This window comes from Panthera leo, chromosome B4, assembly GCF_018350215.1.
Source record: "Panthera leo isolate Ple1 chromosome B4, P.leo_Ple1_pat1.1, whole genome shotgun sequence".
NCBI lineage: Eukaryota > Metazoa > Chordata > Mammalia > Carnivora > Felidae > Panthera > Panthera leo.
Window position 1 is genome coordinate 133,513,461 of NC_056685.1, and position 19,324 is coordinate 133,532,784.

At 42.3% G+C, this 19,324-nt stretch overlaps 1 pseudogene; it reads left to right on the forward strand.

Annotated features, from left to right (window-relative positions):
* The first annotated feature begins 6,890 nt into the window (after positions 1-6,890).
* LOC122225469 lies at positions 6,891-11,957 on the forward strand (annotated as a pseudogene).
* The last annotated feature ends 7,367 nt before the right edge of the window (positions 11,958-19,324 follow it).

Genomic DNA, 19,324 nt, shown 5'->3' on the forward strand with positions numbered 1-19,324 from the left:
CTGGCTCAATCAGTAGAACATGCGACTCTTGATCTCAGAATCGTGAGTTTGAGCCCCACGTCGGGTGTAGAGTTTACTGAAATAAAAATAAATAAATAAATCTCTAATAAACTATAGCCAATCCTTGCACTAATTATAATCTGGGCAGTGGGCTATACATTACATGCGAATGATTCTATTTTACAGTAGGGATCGCTATGCATAGTAAATTGCACCTGACATCGCGTAACATAGAGCAGGCATAGGGTCCACCTGCAGAGGCCTGAAAGAATATGCTCTTGACAAAGGTATTTATAAGAGTATGGTGGTTCCTCAAAAAGTTAAACAGAGCTACCATTTGACCCAGCAATTCCACCTCTGAGTATGTACTCAAAAGAACTCAAAGCAGGGACTCAAACATATTTGTATACTCATGGTCATTGCAGCATCATTCACAATAGCCAAACAGTGGAAACAACCCAAATGTCCATCAGCGGAAGACGGGATAAACAAAATGCGACATATACACACAACGGAATATTCAACTTTTTAAAAATGTAGCTCTCATACATAGCTACAACATGGATGGACCTTTAAGAACTTATATTAAGTGAAATAAGCCAGATTTTAAAAAGGACCAATATTGTATGATTCTGCTTATATGAAGTGCCTACAGCAGTCAAATTCATAGAGACAGAAAGTAGAATGCTGGTTGCCTGGGTCTTGGGGGAGGGACGAATGGGGAGTGATTGTCTAATGGGGACAGAGTCTGGTAAGGGAAGATGATAAAGTTCTGGAGAACTGGAGAACCATCTGGTGATGGTTGCACAACCATGAGAATATACCTAAAGGCACTGAACTGCACACTTAAAGAGGTTTGAATGGTAAATTGTATATTTATCACAATAAAAAAAAAGTCTTAACTAGAAAAAGAACTATATTAGCATGGGGGCAAGGGGAAGAGGAGAGCCAAAGGCAGACTGAGTTTGACAGTATTTATGTAATTAAACTCTTCGCAAATTTGCACGTCATTCTCTGCAGGAGCCAGGCTAATCTTCCCCGTATCGTTCTGGTTTTGGTGTACTTGCCGCCAAAGCGGGCACCGGTACTTAAGGAATTAAAATAAGAATTGATAAAATGCTAAATCGCTATCACCAAATAACAGGAGTTTATAATCCCTTGGTCCCTGCAATAATCAGATAATCAGTCTGAAGTGTCGTGTGTATTTTGAGGCACCTATTTTTAAAAAGATATACCCAGGTGAGTGTTAGCAGGAAATAGTGTCATAAAAAGCGGTTGAAAGAGTGGGGCTGTTCTGAGTGGGGAAGAGGAAGGTAAGGGGAACATGATGGCTAGCTAGCTCTGAATATCTGAAAAGCTGTCATGTAAAACATTTTATTTTATGCCGCTCCATTAGGCAGAACCAGAACCTAACACTCTCATAGAATCAGAATTTTAGAGGTAAAAAGGGGGTTAGCAAATTTGTCCAAGCCCCTTACAGATGGAGTGAGGTGAGGGCGGTCAGGTTCACAAAGACGGTCCCTAGCTCCAGGATCAGATGCGGGTTCCCACAGCCCATTCCCAACCATTTCCACTCTCTTCCAGACTTCAGTACCTTTGCCTCCTCAAAATTGGCCCCATATGTTCCCTTCCATTTGCAAGGAAAATAGCACCTCATCGTGGGCTCTCTCCTTCACCCGCTCCTGACTCTCTTCTGCCTGTGCCCTTGGTCCCCTCACTCTCAGTGTCCTCGGTGACTCCAGCCCCCAACAGTGCTCCTGCCTCTCCCCCAGAGACATTTCCTCAGCCTGCGACAATCCACAGGTGGATGTCTTTTTCAGTGTCACTCCACCTCTCTAGACTGTACTATTTTGTTATGCTGTTGTCCTCGCATCTCATGAGCCACCCAGTGGGATTCACCGCTAAGCTATGACTACTGCTCTGAAACCAACGCTGCTGACGAAAGACGTTATCACGCTTTGCCTCTAGGGTCTGAGGGGCATGTATGTCCGTCGGAATCCAGTCAGGAAAATAGAAGTTATTCTAAATATTCAAAACAGAAAATGTAATATCAGGAATTGGTCTCATAGGAGCCCCAAGAGCAGGACAATGGCATCTGAGGCCTCCCAAAGACTGGCAATGGCTGGAAGCTTCCCTCTCAAGTCAGCTGCAGAAGCTGGGCCACAGAAGGCCTGCCTGCTGGTGAGGCGACATCACAGACTCAGCCCCTGCCAGGGATGCCTCTGGACAGGACAAAAAGGAAGGGAAAGTAAACTCCCTCCCTCTAGGCCACCCCCTCTCCCCTCCCCTCGCCCCTCCCCCACTCCTCCTCTCCCTTCCCTCCTTCACCTCTCCTTCTACTCCTCCCTCCTCTCACTTCTCACCCTCCCTCCCCTTCTCTCCTCCCCCTCCCCTCTGTTGTCCCCCCTCCCCATTCCCTGTCTTCTAATACTTCCTCTCCCCTCCCTTCTCTCCTCCCCTCTACCCCTCCCCCCTCCTCTGTCCTGCCTCTTTTACCTGTCCTCTCCCCCCTTCCCTCTCCCTCCCCCTCCCTTCCTCTTCCTTTCTTTCTCCCCCTCCCCACTCCTTTCCCCACCCCTCCCTTCTAACCCTCCTCTTTCCCCACCCTTTCCCCCCCACCTTTCCTCCTCCCCTCTCCTCTCCCCCTCCCCTTCCTTTTAACCCTTCCCTCTTCTCCCCTTCCTCTCCCCCTCCCTCTCCCCCTGTCTCCTCCCTCACCTTCTCCTTCCTCCCCCTTCCCCTCCTTCTCCCCTCCTCCCTCTCTCTCCTCCTCTCCCCTTCTCCCTTTTCACCCTTACCCCTCTGCTCCCTCTACCCCTCCCTCTACCCTTCTTTCCTTACTCCCCCTCCCCCTCCCCTCTCACCAGTGCCTCCCACTGGCTGAGCCAGAAGCCAGCTGACACTGACCTCCAGGTCAGTCCTGCCCCCACCCCATGACATGAAACAACAGAAAAAGGGTGAGGAACATATCTGAAGGCCAACAGATTTTGTCATTTTTTGAGTGCACAAATGATGAAGTTACACAGTGAGTATATAAACCCTCTTCCAACAAAACCCACATGTCTTTTTTTAATATGCAAGACCAGAGTATATATATATAAAGATCTCCTAATACAGAAGAAGATAGCAAAGTTTGATACCATTCTAACTAAAATTTAATGTATGGGTGCTGAGGTGACTCAGTTGGTTGAGCGTCTGACTCTTGATTTCGGCTCAGTCATGATCCCAGGGGATCATGGGATCAAGCCCTGTGTGGGGCTCTGTGCTGGCCATGGGGCCTGCTTGGTATTCTCTCTCTCTCTCTCTCTCTCTCTCTGTCTCTCTCCTCCACTCGTGCTCTCTCTCTCTCTCAAAAAAAGAAACTTTAACTTCTAAAAATTGACAGCTTTTCCACCATTTTTATTGTTTTACATCAAGTTGCTATTTGATGGAACACACCTTACAAAGGTTAACTTGCAAAAGGTCATACTGGAAATGAAGTAATGCCTTTCTTCCAGGAATGCTTATAACAGCTTTATTTGTAACAGCTCCAAACTGGAAACAATCAGAACATTCATCGACAGGTGAAGGGACTAACGTATAAAGGTACGACCATACAATGGAATACAACTCAGTGGTAAAAATGGATGAACTATTGATGAACGCCGCAGCATGCATAAGTCTCAAGGTAATTATGCTGAAGGAAAGAAGTCAGACCGAAGCAAGAGTACATATATACTGTATGGTTCCATTTACATAAATTCTGGAAAATTCAAGCTAATCTACAATGACCAAAGCAGATTCAGTGGCCACCCGGAAGCAAGTGGAGGATGAAGAGGGATGAGAGGGAGGGCATCACAAAGGGCACGAAGACATTTTTGAGGGCGATGCACATGTTTGCGATCCTTTTTTTTGCTCACCTTCTCTTTAATAGATAAGCTTAACATGGGTGGCAAATTTTAATAGAGTAGAAAGCCTTCACTATATATCATCTACATTTAAAGTGTATTCATCTTTATGAAGAGAGAAGTTCCAAGACTAACGTGCACTGAAAATGAGAAATTTAAGAAATTGGCTAAACTGCTAGTTTATTAAAGTTGTTTCACCTGGTGGTTACAGTTTGTTAAATCAGTTATATATTGGTTTGAGAGCAATTGGTCATGATAAAACTATCCAAAATAAAGACTTATAAGATAAGTGGGCTTTAAAAGAATACCATACTCCTAAAAATACCAATTTTTATCTTTTAGGAATTGGCCAAATGTAAATACATGTATTACATTATATGTTTGTCTATCTAGTTTATTTCTCATAATAGTTTTTGAAAACTATCACCATAACAGAGGTTATTTCACGGAGGGACTTATGTAGTGAAGCAAAGCCATCAAGCACCCATAAACATATGACATCTATCACGAGTACCTGTTCATATACCTTCTCTCTGTCACCTTATCCGATCACCACCCTCAAAAAATTGTCATTTCCATAATGAATTCCCGAACTATCAGGCTTACCAAACTTTAGCGCTCTTCCTACCCCACACCCTACTCCACCACACACACACACACACACACACACACACACACGTTATTAAAAATCAGTACATGCCTTAAGCAACCTTGAAGAATGTAAAATCTGTCATTCTGATATCAAGTAGCTCTTTATTTTTTTTTAATTTTTTTTAACGTTTATTTATTTTTGAGACAGAGAGAGACAGAGCATGAACGGGGGAGGGGCAGAGAGAGGGAGACACAGAATCTGAAACAGGCTCCAGGCTCTGAGCTGTCAGCACAGAGCCCGACATGGGGCTCGAACTCACAGACCCGCGAGATCATGACCTGAGCCGAAGTCGGCTGCTTAACCGACTGAGCCACCCAGGCGCCCCTCAAGTAGCTCTTTAAAAACTTTAGTAAGCATAAGCTCACATGGAGTGTTTAGTATTTAATGCAGATTTTCATGCCTACTCTTAGAACTTCCAATTTCATGGTTCTAGGTGAGGAATCAGTATTTTGATCTTTCATCTTTGACATTATAATTATTATGTGTTGTGGTGTGGACCTCCTTGGGTTCACTTTCTTTGGAACTCTCTCTGCATCCTGAACCTGGATGTCTGTTTCCTTCCCCACGTTATTTCTTCAAATAAGTTTTCTGCCCCCTTCTCTCTCCCTTCTCCTTCTGGGACCCCCATAATGCGAGTGTTTGTTCGCCTGATGTCGTCCAACACATGCCTTAGCCTTTTCTCATTTTTTAAAATTCTATTTTCTTTTTGCTCTTCAGCTTGGGTGCTTCCCATCACCCTGTCTTCCAGGGTGTTGATCTGTTCGTCTGCATCTTGATTCCCTCCAGCATGTTTTTCATTCCTGTTATTGTATTCTTCAGCTCTGATTCATTCTTTTTTATGTTTTCTATCTCTTTGTTGAAGTTCTCACTAAGTTCTTTCCCTCTTCTCTCCAGTCTGGTGAGCATCTTTAGGATCATTACTTTGAACTCTTTATCAGGTAGTTTGTTTATCTCCTTTTCATTTAGTTCTTTTTCTGAGGTTTTTCCTATTCTTTGGTTTGGAGCATATTCCTCTGTCTCCTCGTTTTGCTTGACTTTCTGTGTTTGTTTCTGTGAATCAGGTGGAACAGCTAATTCCCCTAAACTTAATAGAATGATCTTGTGTAGGGTCATCCCCTGTGTACACTGCATGCCTGGTGACTTTGACTGGCTGGCTAGAGATGCGGCCGGTGTGGGCTGGGGGTCCCAGGGCTCTCTGTGCTGGGGCTGCCCTGGTGGGATGGCCAGAGCTGAAGGAGTGTGGGCCGGGGTAGTCCCAGGACTCTTGGCACAGAGGGCACACTGGCAAGACAGCTGAAGCCAAAGCAGGCACAGACTGGAGGTGTTCTGGGGCTCTCTGCATTGTGGGCACACTGGGAGGACAGCTGAGGCTGAAGTGTCCCAGGACACTCCACATAAGAGCACCCTGGCGGAGAGGCTAGAGCGGAGGCAAGCACGGGCCAGGGTGTCCCAGGGCGCTCTGCTCCAGCAGTGCCCAGGCAAGTCAGCTGGGGCTGAAGTGGTGCAGACGTGCAGTGTTCCGGGGTGCTCTCACCTTTGTCACCTTGGTGAGATGCCTGCAGCTCTAGCGGGCACTGACCAGGGGCATCCCGCTGTGCACTGCACCGGGGCCACCTCGGTTGGATGTTGGGCCGATGCGGGCTAGGAGCCCAGGGCTCACCGAGGCAGTAGGCTGGCTCGGGCACCCAGACCCTGCTCCCACCCACACTATCAAAATGGAGGGGGATGTAAACCATAGCACTTGCCGGCCTCTCTGACCCAGAGAGTGTTCCAGCAGCTCCCCCACCATTTGGTAGGGTTCTTGGGATGGACCTTTATATTCTAGTTGCTATTTTATTTTACTCTCATTATTTTTAAATAGGCTCCATGCCCAACGTAGGGCTTGAACTCATGACCCTGAGATCAAGGGCCACATGCTCTACTGACTCAGCCAACCACACGATACTCTTCTAGTTGCTGCTTTATTTTTTTTAATGTTTATTTATTTTTGAAAGAGAGAGAGAGAGACAGAGAACAAATAGGGGAGGGGCAGAGGGAGAGGGAGACCCAGAATCCGAAGGAGGCTCCAGGCTCTGAGCTGTCAGCACACAGCCCGACGCGGGGCTCGAACTCACGAACTGTGAGATCGTGACCTGAGCCGAAGTCGGAGGCTTAACCGACTGAGCCACCCAGGCGCCCCTCTAGTTGCTGTTTTAAACCACTTTTTTTTTTTCTGTGCCCCAGGGTGTCCAGGGCTCACTGAAGCTGCAGACTGTGCAGCAGGAGCTCTGCTCCTGTCTCAAGGTGGAGGGAGATTGTGAACCACGGCACTCCCCAGCACCCCCAACCCGCACCCCCACCCCCAGTCCAGAATGCGGTCCAGCAGCTCCCCAAAGTGTGGCTCGGTTCTAGGGCTGAATCCTTTATATTCTAGTTGCTTTTTCAAACCATGGCTTTGAACCTGCTCTTAGTCGCTCTCTACTAGAGAACTACCCCACGGCGGTTCTCAGGGTTCAGGGTGGGGGTTCCCTTCGTTACCGTGTGCCTGTCTCTCTCCCTATTCTCAGTGTGGTCTTTCTATATTTTGCTGTGCGGAAGCTGTTCAGTCAGCCCTCACTTCTTCTTCAGGAGGAATTGCTCTGTAAGTAGGCGTGGATTTGGTGTGTTCGTGGAGGAAGTGAGTTCAAGGTCTTCCTCAGTCACCATCTTGGACTGAAACTCACAAAATAGTTTCTTGACTGAGTTCCTTCTCAGTTTCTTCCCCGCTGTTCTGGAACCATTTAGAATCCATCTTAGATCTGATTCAGGTCCTCAGCAACCAATTTGACCATGTTCACCTAAAGCATTTGTGGATAGCCAAAACACTCTCTGGTAAACTAATATACATCCAAGCAGCATCTTCTGAGTGACTTCAATTACTTATGTATAAAAATATATGTGAAGAGGGTTAGTGACATCTGTAACCCTAAAGAAAAAGCAATTGCCAATTCTCTTCCTTTTACCTTGGAATTTTTTATGGGATGATATCATTTTATGTCAAGATTACACTCCAGGAAAATTCCACATTATAGCAAAGAGGGGAATTATTTTTATAGAAATTAATGTAAAAAGTCTAGCTGCATTTCCAGACAGCTAGTCCCAAACAGTCCGATCTATTACTTATACAGATTGTCCCCAAACTCTTTGAATGACACGATCATCCCTAATTTTAAAATGTGGATTCTGGGGGCCCCTGGGTGGCTCAGTCAGTTAAGCATCTGACTTCAGCTCAGGCCATGATCTCACATCACAGTTCATGAGGTTGAGCCCCACATCCGGCTCACTGTTGTCAGCCTGTCAGTGCAGAGCCTGCTTCGGATCCTCTGTCCGCCTCTCAGTCTGCCTCTCCCCCATTTCCTCTCTCTCTCTCTCTCTCTCTCTCTCTCTCTCTCTCAATAAATAAATAAATAAATAAAACATGAAAATGTTGATTCTGGGCTCAAGAGGAGAGTATACAGATATTCTCGGTACTTCCCCAAAGATGACTACTCAAGTGTAGTCTTTGACCAGAGGGAATTAGGCAAGAGGTGAGGACACAGCTAAAGTCAAGAGCCAAGGTGGGCAACCCCAGATCCATATCCAGGAGACAGCAGCTGAGTGGGTGCGAGAACATGCAGTTGGCAGAGAGTCTCAAGTCCTCCCTCTTTTTTCAAGACAGTGAAGAGTGTCCATTTCTCTCTGCAATAAATCTTAGCCTTGAGAATCTCACAGTAACACATGTAAGCACTACATAACTACAAAATGCATAACTTAGAGCAAAAGTATCCTAAATAAACGTGTCAGTGCAAAAGGGAACAACATAGAAAGGGTCAACATGGAACTCTATAGTTTTGTTTTGTTCTGTTTTGTTTTAAATAATGCATATGGTTGTGTATCTCTGCTGGCCAAAGAGAGAGGGAGTTCAGATGTGTACTACTCGTCAACAGAAAGAAGCCTGCCTGCAATTGAAATTTTGCTTTGGGTGAAATATGTGAGGGCAGCTCAGGGCTGGCTGGGCAGATGCATGAACTGCTAAGGGGAGGTGTACTCCCGCCCAGTGCCCTGTACTGCAGACACTGGGGCCCAGGCCCATACTCATCGTCACTCATTCAACTTCGCTGAGCTTCGACTGAGCTAGGTGCCAGGGTGAAGAGGGGAAACAGTCCCTGCCCTCGAAGAGTTCTTAGTCTATAACACACTGGCATGGAAAGCATTATAATGCAATATAACATTGTAACAGAGTTGCAGAGGCAGTACAGGGAGGAAGGCATGAGCTGCATTTGAGAAGGGACTCAGGGGGCGCCTGGGTGGCTCAGTCGGTTGAGCGTCCGACTCTTGGTTTCAGCTCAGGCCATAATCTCATGGTTTGTGAATTCAAGCTCCACGTTAGGCTCTGTGCTGACAGCATGGAGCCTGCTTGGGAATCTCTCTCTCCCTCTCTCTGCCCCTCCCCTGCTGGTGCTCTCTCTCTCTCTCAAAATAAATAAATAAACATTAAAAAAATTGTTTTTAAAGAGAAGGGAGTCAAGATCACTGGTCAGAGAAGATACCCCATGAGTTTCATAATAAAATTGCCATATTTGGATAGTATTTTCACTTACATTACTATCTCATTGATGCTCAGAGTGATCCTGTGAGGTACGTTATTATGTTCATCTTACAGACATGGAAAGTAGGCTGCCAGAGGTTGTGACTTACCAAACTTCATGTAGTTAAGTAGATTTTCTGGCTGGAATTCAGTTCTTCAGACTTGAAACCATGATGTGCAAACTTAACACTCACTGAGCCCTTACTAGGGGTGATGCGCTGGGCCAGGCATTCCGTGGCGTTATTTCATTTAATCTCTGCGGCAATAATTCTGATCACTCCTCATTTTAGAAATGAGAACACCGTGATTTATGGAAGTTAAAGTAACTCGTCCAAGTCAAGATTGAATTTAGCTATGACTCAGATCCTGAGCCCCTAACATCTTTACCGCATGATGCTGTTTCCCGCCCTTTCTCACGGAAGGACTTCAATTTTCAATTATCCAAACTGGCTTAGTGTGGTTGGTACCAGACATACCTGGGCTAGAATCTTACTGGTCATTAACCAGCTCTCGGATCTTATGGCAATTTACTTAACGTCTTAGCTTCACTTTCCCTTAGGAATTGTATATATCTGGCCACCCTGGTTGTTTTGCTCACAGCATTTTTCCTCATTCTTTTATTTTGCATTTCACCTGATTCACCATTAATTGCTTTTGTCTGCCTCTACCTGTAGACTCTAAGCTACAGGAGACCTAAGGCTCCCTACACCCATCTTGCTTACTGTTGTATCTCCAACATGTAGCACAGAGCCTGGCACGTGGTGGGTACCCAATAAATACTTGTTCAATAAATAACTCATCCCAGAGGAAAAAGAGACTTCTTCCCCACCCCCACCCCCGCCCCATTTCATTATATAGGACTTCCCTGTAAGGATTCTAGTAGAAGTAACAGGGCAATGAGATATTATGAATGACCAGTCCTGGAATATTTAGGACCATCTCCTGCCAAGGGAGGTGAGATGGTGATTGGCAACACTACCAGAATCACAAGTAGGGCCAGCATCACATAGCGCGAAGGGTTCTCCCAGCACATGGGGTAACGCTCTGCTATTACTGTCTAGAAATTCTTAATAATTTCTTTTAACAAGCACACTCGTTTTTATGTTGCACACAGTACTACACATTATACAAATGATCCTAGTCACATGCAATGGGCCATAAGGAAGGAGAAAGGGGAACGATGAGGCAACATTTCTACCAAAACAAGGTTGGGGAATGCTGAAAAGTCCAAAACTGTGAACACCATATATGTCTTGAGAAATGCAGTTACGTGCTCAGCTCGTAATGAGAGAGACTGATGAGCTCCTTGAAGGCAGAGATAATACCTTATTCAGTGCAGTCTGTAGTTTAAAATGGTGCTGGCGTTTTCTTTTAATCAATCTTATTATTTTGAGATCACTGTAAATTCCATCTGCAGTTATAAGAAATAATACAAAGAGATCCAATGTGCCCTTTACTCAGTTTTCCCCAATGCTAAGATCTTGCAAAACTATAGTACAATATCACAACGAAGATATTGACATCGATGTGGCCCAGACACCCAAATATTTCCATCACTGCAAGGATTCCTCATGTTGCCCTTTTATAGCTACACCCATTTTTCTCCCACCTCCTTTCCTTGTTAACTCCTGGCAAGCAGAAATCTGTTCTCCATTTCTATAATTTTGTCATTTCAAGAATATTAAATAGAATCGTACTACAGTAACTCTTGTATGATTTTTTTTAATTTTTTAAGCTTATTTATTTATTTTGAGAGAAATAAAGAGAGAGGGATGGGCTGAGAGAGACAGAGAGAGAGAGAATCCCAAGCAGGCCCTGCACTGTCAGCTCTGAGCCTGATGCAGGGCTTGAACTCATGAACCATAAGGTCATGACCTGAGCCGAAATCAAGAGTCAGGTGCTTAACTGACTGAACCACCCAGGTTTTTTTAATTCAGCATAATTATCTGCAAATTCAGCCACTTGGGTATATCGATAGCCCATTCCTTTTTATTACTGAGTGGTATAGATATACCACAGTTTAACCATTTACCCATTGGAGGACATCTGCATGTTTCCAGTTTGGGGCTGTTATAAATAAAGCTGCTAAAACCCATGTATGGATTTTATGTAAACAGCAGTCTTCATATCTCTGGGATAAATGCCCAGGAACTCAATCACTGTAGTTGCGTGTGTACGTTTTAAAGATACTGCCACTTCTCACTGAACGCTGCCAGTGTGGTGTTCAGGCATCTCACGGAGGTTGGCCCGGTAGCCTACGTTTACTCTGGGCCTGGTGCCAGGAAGCTGGTCATGATTGTAGATGTTATTGATCAGAACAGGGCTTTGGTTGATGGACCTTGCACTCAGGTAAGGAGACAGGCTATGCCTTTCAAATGCACGCAGCTCCCTGACTTCATCATCAAGTTCCCTCACAGTGCCCTCCGTGTGTCTGACAAGCCTGGCAGAAGGCAGATATCAATACAAAACGGGCAGCCACAAGACGGACCAAGAAGATTGAAGCCAGAGAAAGCAAAGCCAAGATGACAGATTTTGATCGTTATGAAGTCATGAAGGCAAAGAAAATGAGGAACGGAATAATCAAGCCTGAAGTTAGGAAGCTACAAAAAGCAGCTCTCCTGAAAGCTTCTCCCAAAAAAGGAGCTGCTGCAAAGATTCCAGAAAAAAAAAAAAAAAAAAAAGATGGCTGCTGCAGGCAAGAAGGCTCCCGTCCAGAAGCTTCCTGCCCGGAAAGCTGCAAGTCCAGAAGGCGGTGCCTCCAAAGGCTCAGAAGGATCAGAAAACTCCAGCCCAGAAAGCACCTGCTCCGGAGGCATCTGGCAAGAAATTCTAAAAGCATGAGAGGCTATTATAAATAAGTAATAAATTTTCTTTTGGACAAAAAAATTGAATAAAGATACTACCAAAGTGTTTTGCAGGGTGCTGTACCATTGTTCATTCCTACCTGCAGTGTATGAGTGATCTAGTTTCTCTGCATTCCTGCCAACATTTCATGTTGTCACAGTTTTTAATTTTAGCCATTCTGATAGGTGTATAGTGATAACTCATTGTGGATTTGATTTGCATTTATCTATTGGCTAATGACGTTGACTATCTCTTCATGTGCTTATTTGCCATCTGTATGTCCTCTTTGGTGAAATATTTCTTTGTTGGGGTGCCTGGGTGTTTCAGTCGATGTAAGCGTCTGACTCTTGCTTTCGGATTCAGGTCATGATCTCATAGTTTGTGAGATTAAGCCCCACGTCGGGCTCTGTGCTGACAGTGCAGGGCCTACTTGGGATCCTCTTTCTCTCCCTCTGCCCTCCCCCACTTGCAATCTCTCTCTTTCAAAATAAACAAACATTCAAAAAATACATATATCTCTTCGTGTCTTTTGCCTATTTTCCAACTGGATTGTTTGGTTCTTAGTTTTAAGAGTTCCTTCTATGTTTTGTTGGATATTTGGTTTGCAAATACTGTTTTCCCACTCTGTAGTTTGTCTTTTCATCCTCTTAACAACATCTTTTATGGAGCAAAAGTTTGTAATTCTGATGAAGTCCCATTTATCGATTGTTCCCTTTATGGATCATGCTTTGGTGTCAAACATAAGAACGGGCCCTAAACCCCGCACATTTTCTCCTATGTTTTATTCTAAAAGTTGTACAGTTTTATGTTTTACATCTAAGTTCATGATACAGGTTAATTTTTGTGTAAGGTGTGAGAATGGTTCAAATGGTTGCTTGTTTTGTTTTGTCTATGAATGTCCATTTGCTCCAGCACTGTTTATTGAAAATGCTCTTTCTTCCATTAAATTGCTTTTGTGCCTTTGTCAGCATTTAGCTGGGTATGTTGGAGCGGGTCTTTTCCCAGGTTCTCTGTTCAGTCCATTAATCTCTGTGTCTGTTCCTCCACCACTACCACAGAGTCTTGATTACTGTAGGTCTATGGTGAGTCTTGAAAGCAAAAAAAGTGACTCCACTGTACTTCTCCGTCTCAAAATTGTTTTAGCTATTCTAGTTCCTTGGTCTTTCCATATAAATTTTGTTTATTTATTTATTTATTTATTATTTTTAAATAGGCTCCATGCCCAATGTGGGGATTAAACTCCCCACCTTGAGATCAACAGTCCGATGCTCTACTGACTGAGAAACCCAGGAACCCCTCCATATAAATTTTAGAATAATTTTATGGTAACTACAAAAACCTGCTAGGGCTTTTATAGGAATTGTGTTAAGCTGTATATCAATTTGATGAAAATAGACATCTTTTCTATGTTGAACCTCCCAATCCATGAATATGTTTTATCTCTCCATTTATTTAAAAAAAAAACTTAAAAAGATTTTCTCTCATCAGTGGTGTGTCATTTTTTTCTTTCTTTCTTTTTTCTTTGAGAGAAAGAGAGAGAGTGGGGGAGAGGGACAGAGGGAGAAAAAGAGAGAGAGAGAATCCTAGGCAGGCTCCGTGCTGAGCATGGAGCCCAATGCGGGGCTCAATCCCATGACCCTAGGATCATAACCTGAGCTGAAATCAAGAGCCAGACACTCAAGTGACTGAGCCAACCAGGTGCCCAGTGTTGTATCATTTTAGTCTTACAAGTCCTATACATGTTTTGTTAGATTTATATCTAATTATTTAATTTTCTTGATGATTATAAATAGCATATTATTTTAAATATCTATGGCCACATGTTCATAGCTAGTAGACACAAAACAATTACTTTTTGTATGTTTATCTTGTATCCTGTGACCTTGCTATTCTTACAAAAGTAGTTCTAAGTGTTTTTTTTTTTTTAAGATTCTTTTAGATTTTCTAAATATGTTATCTAAAAATGGGATGGTTTTATTTCTTTGTTTTCATTCTGTATGGCTGTATGCCTTTTACTGCCTTATTACACTGGCTGCAAGTTCCAGGGTTATACTCAATAAGAATGATAAAAGAGGTCATCCTTGCCTTGTTTCCAATTTTAAGAGGAAAGCATTCAGAATTTTGCTAACATTAAGTATAATGTTAGCTGTAGGTTTTTGGTAGAAGCTTTTTATCAAGTTCAGAAAGTTCTCTATTCCTACTTTTCTGATAGTTTTTATCATAAATGGGTGTTGAATTTTGTCAAATGTTTTCCTGTATCTATTGATATGACTGTGTGATTTTTCTTCTTGAGCCCAATAATATGGCAGAATCCACTGAATGATTTTTTTTTAAGTTTATTATATTGAGAGAGATAGAGACAGAGAACCAGTGGGGGGTGCAGAGAGAGAGAGAGGGACAGAAGAGTTGAAGCAGGCTCTGTACTGACAGCAGAGAGCCTGATGGGGGGCTCCAACTCATGAACCATGAGATCATAATCTGAGCCAAAGTCGGACACTTAACCGACTGAGCCACCCTAGGTGCCCCTGATTGATTTTTTTTTTAATATTTATTTTTGAGGGGGGGTGGGAGAGGCAGAGAGAGAGAGAGGGAAAGAGAGAATCCCAAGCAGGCTCCACACTGTCAGCACAGAGCCGGGTTCAGGGCTTTATCTCATGAACCAGACATCATGACCCAAATCAAATCAAGAGTTGGACGCTTAACTAACTGAGTCACTCAGGAGCCCCATCCATTGATTGATTTTTAAATATTGAACCAGACTTGCATCCCCGGAATAAACGCCACTTGGGCATGGTGAGTAATACTTTTTTATATATTGCTAGATTCTATTTGCTAATATTTTATTAAGAATTTTTGTGTCTGTATTCATGAGAGTTATAGGTCTGTAGTTTTCTTTGTTTATATTGCCTTTGTCTGCTTTTGTTATTAGGATAAAACTGACTTTAGAAAATGAATTGGAAAGTGTTCTTCTATTTTCTGGAAGAGATTGTGTAGAACTGGCTTTAATTCTTCTTTACTCACGTGGAGAATTCTCCAGTGAAACCATCTGAACCTGGTTATTTCTCTTTTGGAAGCTTTAAAATTATACATTAAATTGCCTTATTGGTTATACGGATATTCAAACTATCTATTTTACATTGGATGAGTTGTAGTAATTTGTGTTTTTGGAGGAAGTGATCTATTTTGTCTAAGTTGTTAAGTTTGTGTAGAGTCTGTGGTATTGCCCTATGATCCTTTCATGTAGTATATGTAGTGATATCTCCTGTTTCATTCCTGACATTGCTAATGTGTATCTTCTCCCTTTTATCTTTGTCAGTCTTGCCAGAAGCATGTCAATTTTAATCTTTTCAAAGGATCAGTTTTTTGTTTAATTGATTTTCTGTTTTCAATTTCATTGATTTCTGCTCGTATCTTTATTATTTCTTTCATTCTGCTTGCTTTGTTGTTGTTTTTTTTTTCCCCCATAGGTTCTCAAAGTGGGAACTTAGGTCACTCTTTTCCTCTTTTCTAAAGCATACATATAGGGGGCGCCTGGGTGGCTCAGTCAGTTAAGTATCCGACTTCCACTCAGGTCGTGATCACCTGGTTCAAGAGTTTGAGCCCTGCATTAGGTTCTGTGCTGACAGCTCAGAGCCTGGAGCCTGCTTCAGATTCTGTGTCACCCTCTCTCTGCCCCTCCCCCACTCACACTCCGTCTCTCTTTCTCAAAAATAAGCAGTAAAAAATTTTAAAAAATAATAAACTGTACATTTAGTGCTAAAATTTTCCCTTTCAGCCCTGATTTAGGGTCCCACAAATTTTGATATGTTGTTTTCATTTTCTTTCAGTTCAACATTATTTTTTTATTTCCCTTAAGATTTCATCTTTCACCTATAGATTACTTAGAAAAGTGCTGTTTAGGGGCGTCTGGGTGGCTCAGTCAGTTGAGCATCTGACTTCAGCTCAGGTCATGAACTGGTAGTTTGTGAGTTCAAGCCCTGCATCGGGCTCTGTGCTGACAGCTTGAAGCCTGGAGTCTACTTCAGATTCTGTGTCTCCCTCTCTCTCTGTTCCTTCCCAACTCTCACCGTCTCTCTCTTTCTTTCTCTCAAAAATAAAGATTAAAAAAATAATAGAAATGTGCTGTTTAGTGTCAAGGTGTTTGGAGAATTTCCTGTTATCTTTCTGTTATTGACTTCTAGTTTGATTTCATTTTGGTTGGAGAAAACACTGAGATTTCAATTCTTTAAAATTTTTTTAAATGTTCATTTATTTTTGAGAGAGACAGATAGAGAAGGAGACAGAGAGAGAGAAAACAAGTGGAAGAGGGGCAGAGAGAGAGGGGAAGAGAGGATCCAAAGTGGGCTCTGCACTGACCAAAGAGAGCCTGATGCGGGGCTTGAACTCACAAACTGTGAGATCATGACTTGAGCCAAAGTCAAGAGTCAGACACTTAACCAGCTGAGCCACCCAGGTGCCTCACCCACGGCTCTTTTAAAAGAATATGTATGCTGCTGTTATTGCATGGAATGTTTGTGTTATTTTTATTTATTTATTTTTTAAGTAAGCTCCATGCCCAACATAGCACTTAAACTCATGACCTTGAGATCAAGAATCACATGCTCCACTGACTTAGCCAGCAAAGTACCCCTGGATGGAATGTTTTTAAAATGTTGATTAGTTAGCTAACTTGACAAATTATATATATGAATAAAAATAAATAAAATGTTGATTAGATCCTGTTGGTTGACAATATTGTTGAGTTCTTCTATATTCTTGCTGATTTTCTGCCTAGTTGTTCTACCCATTGTTGTGAGAGAGGTGTTGAAATCTCCAACTGTGATGGTACATTTGTTGATTTCTATTTCCAGGTCTATCAGCTTTTGCTTCACATGCTTTGCAGCACATTTTTTGGTGCATAAACATTTGGGATTGCTATGTCTTCTTGGAGGATTCACTTTTTTAGCATTATGTAACATTCCCCTCTCTGGTAATTTTTCTTTACTCCAAAGTCTACTTTAGGGGTGCCAGGGTGGCTCAGTGGGTTGAATGTCTGACTTTGGCCCAGGTCATGATCTCATTTCTCGTGGGTTCAAACCCCACATCAGGCTCTGCGCCGACAGCTCGGAGCTTGGAGCCTGCTTTGGATTCTGTCTCTGTCTCTCTGCCTCTCCCCTGCTCACACTCTCTCTTAAATATAAAATAAAACATTTAAAAAAATCAAAGTCTACTTTATCTAATATTAATATATCCTGCTTTCCTTTGATTAATGTTTGCAAAACTTTTTCCATCCTTTACTTGGACCCTGTTTATATCATTTGAAGTGAGTATATTGTAGACAGCATATACTAAGCTATGTTTTAAAATCCACTCTGCGGGGCACCTGGGTGGCTCAGTTGGTTGAGCATCCGACTTCGGCTCGGGTCATGATCTCACAGTTCGTGAGTTCAAGCCCCGCGTTGGGCTCTGTGCTGACAGCTCAGAGCCTGGAGCCTGCGTCCGATTCTGTGCCTCCCTCTCTCTCTGTCCCTCCCCTGCTTATGCTCTGTCTCTCTCTCTGTCTCAAAAATAAATAAAACATTAAAAAAAATTTTTTTAAATAAATAAAAAATAAAAAAAAAATCCACTCTGCAAACTCTCTTGATATTCTCAGATCATTTACACTTAATGTAATTATTGATATGGTAAGAATTAATTCTATTGTTTTATTTTTTGTTTTCTGTTTGTTCTGTTTTTCATTACTGTTTTTGTTTTCCTGCCTTCCTATGGATTACTTAAACATTTTTTAGAATTCCATTTTTATGTATCTATACTGTTTTTGAGTGTATCTCTTTGTATATCTTTAAGTGTTTATTCTAAGTCTTACATCATATATACATAACTTATGACAGCCCACTGATGTCATCATTTTACCAATTCGAGTGAAGTACAGATACCTTACCTCCCTCTATGTCCATTTACTCTTCCCATTTTATAATATAATTTTCTTTTTCTTTTTTTTCTTTTCTTTTCTTCTTCTTTTTTTTTTAGGCTTCATGCCCAGTGCAGAGCCCAGAGCGGGGCTTAAACTCATGACCCTGAGATCAGGACCTGAGCTGAGATCAAGAGTCAGACACTTAATGGGGCACCTGGGTGGCTCAGTTGGTTAAGTATCCAACTTTGGCTCAGGTCATGATCTTGCAGTCTATGAGTTTGAGCCCTGCTTTGGGCTCTGTGCTGACAGCTCAGAGCCTGGAGCCTGCTTCGGATTCTGTGTCTCCCTCTCTCTCCGCCCCTCCCCCTCTTTCACTCTGTCTCTGTCTCTCTCAAAAATAAATAAACACTAAAATAAATATAAAAAATAAATAAAGAATCAGACACTTAACTGACTGAGCTACCCAGGCACCCCATATAATTTTCTTAAATATTTTATCCACATATATTTAGAACCACAAAAGACTATATTTTAAAAATATTTTTTAAGTTTTATTAAATCCAGTTAACTTTTTAGGTGAGCTGCATGCCCATTATGGGGCTTAAACTCACGACCCTGAGATCAAGAGTGGCACATTCTACCAACTGAGCCAGCCACACACCCCACAAGACTATAGCTTTTACTCAAACTGTCAAGCATGATTTAGAAAACTTAAGAAAAGCCTATTGTATTTACTCCTGTTTTGCTTACTGTGTTCTTCCTTCTTCCTAATGGTCCCAGGTTCCTTGTTTTATTGTTTCCTTTCTGTTTAGAGAACTTCCTCTATCCATTTTTTTTTTTTAAGTAGGTCTACAGTGACAAACTCTCTTAGTTTTCCTTCATCTTAGAATGTCTTGATTGTCCTTCATTGCTGAAGGATATTTTCATTGGGTATAGGATTCTGGGTTGACAGTTGTTATTTTTCCCCCTGTAATTCAAGCTATATTGCTATTTCTTTCCAAACTCCATGGTTTCTGATGAAGAACATGCTGTCATTCAAATTATTTTTCCTCAATAGGTAAGTTGTCATTTTCTCTGGCTGATTTCAAGATTTTTTGTTTTTAGTTTTCAGAAGTTAAATTGTGATATTTCTTAGCATGGATTTCTTTGGGTTTATCCTGTTTAGGGTTTACTCACTTTCTTGAATCTATAGGCTTTTATGTTTCTTGCCAAATAGGAGAAGTATTCAGCCATTATTTCACCAATTACTTTTTAAGCCTGGCCCTCTTTGTCCTTTCTTCTGATGACACGAACATTAAGTCTTTTGAGATAGTCCCACAGGTCTCTGAGGCTCTGGAGGGTTTTGTTTATTTGGTTTTGGTTTTTGTGGGCTTTTTGTTTTGATTTTTCAGACCATTTTCTTTTCTCTTGTTTAGATTAGGTAATTTCCATTGTGCTATCTTCCAGCTCAGTGATTATTTTCC